Genomic DNA, 6,230 nt, shown 5'->3' with positions numbered 1-6,230 from the left:
TACAAATAATGCAGTTACTTGTCCAATAACATCAATTAATGACAATCGAATAGATGATTGAAAAGAAAATAAAGCGCCAAATACTATTCAAGGTTCTATATGTACAAGTTCAACTAACATAGGTTAGTTATTTTAAATCATTTACCTTTTGGACATACTACATCTATTCACACTTGAATTCATTTGCTATACCAGAACGAATATTTATTAAACCATTTTCTTGTTTTTCAATTTAATAGTTGTCACGATAAATACCAAATAAGCAATAATGAAAGACATAAAAGAATGGTTTTGGACCAAAGGCGAAACAAAAACACTACAAAAACAGTTACAATACATCAAACACTAATGTTTACATTTTATTTTATACATCCAAACTTTTTTGTTATGATTATCATGAGCTAATGATAGATTAATTTGAATTATGGAATTTGAATGTATAGAAAGCTTGTACAATATATTTTCAATTATAATAATTTTAGATTTTTGTGACTACTTTTATTTAGTACAAATGTAATAATTGGATATTGATTCCATATTATTGAAACGACACATTTTTGTAATGAATAGTTAATTATATCCATATGATAAGGTAGTATTTAGTAGCTTGTGAATTTTACATTTACAAGTTTTAATTATCTTTTAAATAATTGTAAATTGAATGTTATTATTTTGGTTGAATGCTATATTTAAGAAACATTTGTTTTGGTACCGTATTATTAAGAAATATATATCAGTCATCGTCCCAAAAAATATATTACAAATTATATTCTCTTTTAAAATTATATGTGTTTGTTAGACGATTTCTATATTTTCACTCGTGTCGTACACGGATCAATAGTCTAGTTTGAAAACATAAAATACAAAACAAATCAATTTTGAAGCTTTTACTTGATTCATGAAAGCTTTAAACGAAATGTTCTTTGTATTACTTTTGCGCCATTAAAAATGAGATGCTCCTCTATTTTTTTTCTTTTTCATATATAACTAGGGGTGCTATTTGGGTTGTATTTTTGGGTTTCGGGTTTCTCGAGTTTGAGAAATTTATTTTGAGTACTCGTAAGTCATACCCGACCCTAATCTCCCACGGGTTACTCGCGCTCGTGTTATTCGGGTTCGGGTTTTATGAGTACGAGTTAATCGGGTGTTGAGTATTTGACCTAAAGAGCAAAAACAATATACACATATATATATATATATATATAGGGTAAGGTTAAAATGAAAACTCACTTAAGTTGTGAAAACCCGCGAAAACCCTATTTAACATCGTTTTTTTTTTGCTATTTTTTAACATTTTTTTACTAATTTTTATATATGTTTTCAGGAGAGAGAAAAAGTTATATTTATATTTACATTTTTTATTCACTTTAATTATGGACCACAAGATTTAAACATTAATTAATAACATGTGGTTGAGAATAGGTTTCTAGAGTTTTCACAACTCAAGTGGGTTTTCATTTTATACTTAGCACATATATATATATGTGTGTGTGTGTGTGTGTGTGCGCGCGCTAAAATTCAAACAAATATATCATCTTTAAATTTTAACTTAAGCAAATAACAAACCGCATAAAAAAAATACTCAATTCTTTAACAACTTATGCTAACACTAATCAAATGTGAGTCACTTTCACACTAATCAATGATGAAATGTTTTTCTCTTTAAAGAACGTATAGTTGTAGGATAACACGTATTTCCTTTTCTATGTGTAAGGTAAATTGAGCAATATATATTTATATATCTTTTTTCTAAAACATACTATATAATAAAACTCGCATGATGTAATATGAAAATTTTTCATAAACCACATGATATTTAAAAATTAACTTGATTTCTTATTTTGTTTTACATTTTTTCACGTATCACTACCCATCATTTTGATAGTCCCCCATATTCATTAAATAGGCTAAGGCATAAAATATATTAATTGAATAGAAGACTTAGTTAAACGGGTTTTTGAGTATACTTGTAACCCATTAAAATGTACTCGGTACTCGACTTGTATTAGTTCAGGTTGTACTCGGGTTTGTTAGATTCGGGTTCGGGTTTCATTATAGTATTCAAGTCGGGTTTCGGGTTGCGGATAAAAATGACAGCCCTATATATAACTATGAATTAGCTGAAATAAATTCTCTAAATAGAGTCTAACCCAAAATAATGGTGACAATAACTTAATGTAACACCTCTCAAGCTAAAAGCTACAAGTTCTCATAAATACATTTATTTACAGAGGTGTTTCAACTAATTACATGACTAACGAACGAATTAACAGAATTCTGTAACTATCACAACCTTTTTTACATATATTGATATGCACATCAGTTATCATCGGTAACTATCACAACCTTGTTGTAAATAGACATAACTTATAATCAGTAACTATAAGCCCTAAGCATTAGCTGATATTGAGCAATATTTACCGGGCATCGAGGAACAACGGTTCCGACATAACTCAACTCAACATTGTTGCATATAGCCATAGCATCACCACTGCCATCTCGAGTAAGATTTATTTCTTTCAACACAACACCTTCACATGGATGGCTTTTGCTACCCTTAAATATTATAGCATCTTTATCCGCACTAGTTCCGGTAATATTTTTGTACATTACATCTTTTATTTCAACAGCTGACTCCTGTGAATCTTTTTATTATTAAATCAAAGCATATAAAAGAAATAACAAGTTGTAGAACAACAAACAAGAACATAATTAATTAGTTACCCTTATTGGAAAAAAAATTAGGCAGGTCGGATGGTCAAGATACCCTAACCCGGTCTATCATGTTGCCTTATGACATGTTAGGGTAACTACTTTTTTTCTTAATTCTTATTAAATATCATTTCATCATATTATGTTACTTTATGGTAAGTTTGATGATAAACATAGGACTACTATGTATTTGTAAAATTCATTGCTCTATAAAATAATAACCTGCTCTTTACACGGCTTAGCTTGATCGCAGTAATATTGATCTATAATGATCGGGTTTGCGACATTCTTCATGACAATATTTTGAAATGTAATATTGCTTGCGTTTCCTGAACCTCCCTACAATCAGCGTAGCATAAACGACAATCAAATTACCACATCATATATTAAATTCTTTCATGAAAACAAATAGATCAAAATGGGAAGCGGTTGGTTATATATGTGACGCCTATGTTATAACCTGCCAAGTCTTTATTCTAACACCATTTGAGGTTCTGGTAAGGTTAGCCCCATCAATCATGATATCCGAAACATGAGCTTCTGAGTTTTTGGAACCAAGACTCCCAATACTGAATCAACCATCAACCAATATATCATTATTAGGGGCCATACAAGTAAAATAAAAGAAATCAATGAAATTATTTGCATAAGTGTTTGGGACCTTGATCCTAAATTGAGAAACGATTGTTTTGACATTTTCTAAACATAGGAAAAATTGTATAAAAGGAATTTGACAGGTCAACTCAAACCTGGATAACGTGTTATGATTATAAACGTGGGGGTGGGGGGGGGGTGGTTCGTTTAAATAACGAAAATGTTTTTGCTTGTTTAGACTACTTGAAAAAGAAAATGCAACATACCTAATCCCATGACCTGGTCCGCATGTTATACCAGTGGCTAGGACATTTTTGGACCCGCTCACAATCGAAATGCAATCGTCCCCTTCATTGGTTAAAGAAGATCAAATAAAGCTTGAACTAGTAGATCAGTCTTTGCTAATTTAATTGAATTGGAAAAAGAAAAAACAATTAAAATGTACAAGAACCTGATTTTATAACAGAGTTTGATATTCTAATATTCTGAGTGTGTGTTACATGAATCCCATCCGTGTTGGGGCTATCTCCTGGTGAGTTCACTTGAATCTTTGAAACTTGTACGTTTTCACAACGGTCAAAAGAAACATGGATCTTTTGTACATTTTGAATCGTGAGGTTAGTAAGCATCAAAGATTTGCAATTGTAGAACGTTAAAGCCTACCATTGATGGAAACACATCATTAATGCTTTATATAAAGACACAAGAAACCATGTTTTTAAGTTTTATAATTTGTAATTAAAAATGTAAAACAATGATATATAGTTTTACTGTAACAATAAGATATTATTATTATTGAAGAAAAGTTAAGAGAAGATGAACTATAAATGATGAAATGGATATATAGAGCATACCGTAGGGGCATCCGAACATCGCTGTATGGATTTGTTTATCACCACAAATTCAAAATATTGTTAGTTAAAAATGGGTTAAAATAAGAAGTATGCTAAAATGCATGAGAAGACGTGAGATATGTAAAAGTTTTGGGGTCATTTAGGCCATACTTAGTGGGCTGTTTGTGAGTCCAAAACGAGCCCAAAACACCCCCCCACCCCCCCCCCCCCCCCCGCGTTTCTGGTTCGTTTTGGTTGGGTTTATTGTGTACACAATGAACTTGTGCACGGTGGTGGGGTTAGACGCTTGTTTTGGCCGCGTTTCCTGACCACCATTACGCACGGTCTTAGCTGTGCGTGTTTGTGGCATCAATATACATCAGCTAGACCCATGGTTATAACATGTTAATACAAAAACTTGTTATAATGTGAAATTGTATTTGTGTAATCGAAAGTCAAAACTAATTATTATAGAATTGCATCAGCTGTCAAATTAACCGACTACCTTACAAAAAACATAAATACTTCATTAAATTTAAAACATTAATGTATACTTATGTAAATAGGAAATTATAAATATGTAAAACAATTATAATAGATTGATTACATGTTTAAAGTTACATAATGTGTTATTATGTATTTTGATTATTATATTTTCACTTTCAGTACGTGATAGTTATTTTGGATGATTATTAATACTTACATGCGTCTTATTGACTTTGCACGAATTACTCCACCAAATGCCCCCATTGCCATCAATGACTCCACCTCCTTCCATCAATAGGTTATTAACTCCATCCACTATAAGCCAATGCTTTGCATCTTTCTTATACTTGGATACTTGTTTAGATGCCAGAATTGTTCCTGAAATCTGCAAATATAAAACTCATCATATCATGCCACGGATCTGCGGTTGATGAAAGTCACCGACATAACCTAGAGTAACTCTTATATAACATATACAACATACACCAAAGCAACTATGTGCGCGGTAGACTCATTCATGCATACTATTAGCTAGTGTAGCGACTAGCGAGTTAATGCTATAATAACTAAAAGATGAAGCCGGACCTGCATGGTTATTGAAGCTTTACAAGGACCCTCAAAACTAATTGGGGTTACAAGGTACTTCTTGTTCTTAGGCACACTAAAAACTGATGTTGTTGTAGACGAACAAGCTTCCGTCCACGCCTTCTTGAATGCCTAAAAACAGCCCATGTACATATAAATTATATACAATGATGCATACATATCAAATCTGATGTAACACGCAACAACTAACAAGGGAGTGTACGTACGTTTGTATCGTCAGTTTTGCCATCACCTTTAGAGCCGAAAGAATCGACATCAAATGTTTTTGTTGAAATTGGCTCTTGAAGTATATAGTAATCTATTGTTTTAATATATGTTTTTGAATTAACAGAAGGCGTCACATCTTCATGGTAACTAAAATGGTAATACGAGATACAGAAGGCAAGGATGATTATAAAAGTGAGGCATGTGATAATGTATTTTTGTGAAGCCATTGTTAGTGAAATACAAAGGGTGTAGTTTTGAATTTATAGAATGAAGGGTGTTTGAGAGGGTTAATTTTATAGGACAAATGACAATACTAAAAATATATAAGATATCTATCAACATTGACTTTTAACTCTCATCAAATGAATATGTGCTCATCGCGTGTAATGTTGTCCACGTGGTAATGACGTTTATTTACATTCCTATGTAGTCACGAACTTTAGATGAAAACATGGAGGGACTAGACTTCATACGTATAAAAAATTTTATAAACTAGGTGGGGGAGAGGCAGGCTGGGCTCAAGGTATCGGGCGAAAACGGATATATTTACACTACTTTCAAAAATTTTCGGACAAAACAAGTAAATTTACTCTTCTTAGCAAAAAAACAGAAGGGGAATTGGGGGGGGGGGGAACATGGACCCTTGGGCCATACACCAAGCTTCGTCTTTGTTCTCTATCACTTGGACCCACTAAAAAGATGGCATGTATATTTTTGAATGAAATCGCCTTCCTATAACACAAGATGTTAGGGAAACGATGACCGTAAGGAATTCCGATGTAATATTCTTTT

The 6,230-nt window shown here is 32.2% G+C and overlaps 1 pseudogene; it reads right to left on the bottom strand.

Annotated features, from left to right (window-relative positions):
- Window positions 1-2,363: 2,363 nt before the first annotated feature.
- On the bottom strand, window positions 2,364-5,665 carry LOC143564504 (polygalacturonase-like; annotated as a pseudogene).
- Between the last annotated feature and the right edge of the window lie 565 nt (window positions 5,666-6,230).

Source organism: Bidens hawaiensis, unplaced genomic scaffold, assembly GCF_021521415.1.
Source record: "Bidens hawaiensis isolate Kalapana, Puna unplaced genomic scaffold, B.hawaiensis_p1.1 tig00001206_1, whole genome shotgun sequence".
Lineage (NCBI taxonomy): Eukaryota > Viridiplantae > Streptophyta > Magnoliopsida > Asterales > Asteraceae > Bidens > Bidens hawaiensis.
The sequence above is the reverse complement of the archived record's forward strand: the minus strand, read 5'-3'. Positions and strand labels throughout refer to the sequence as shown.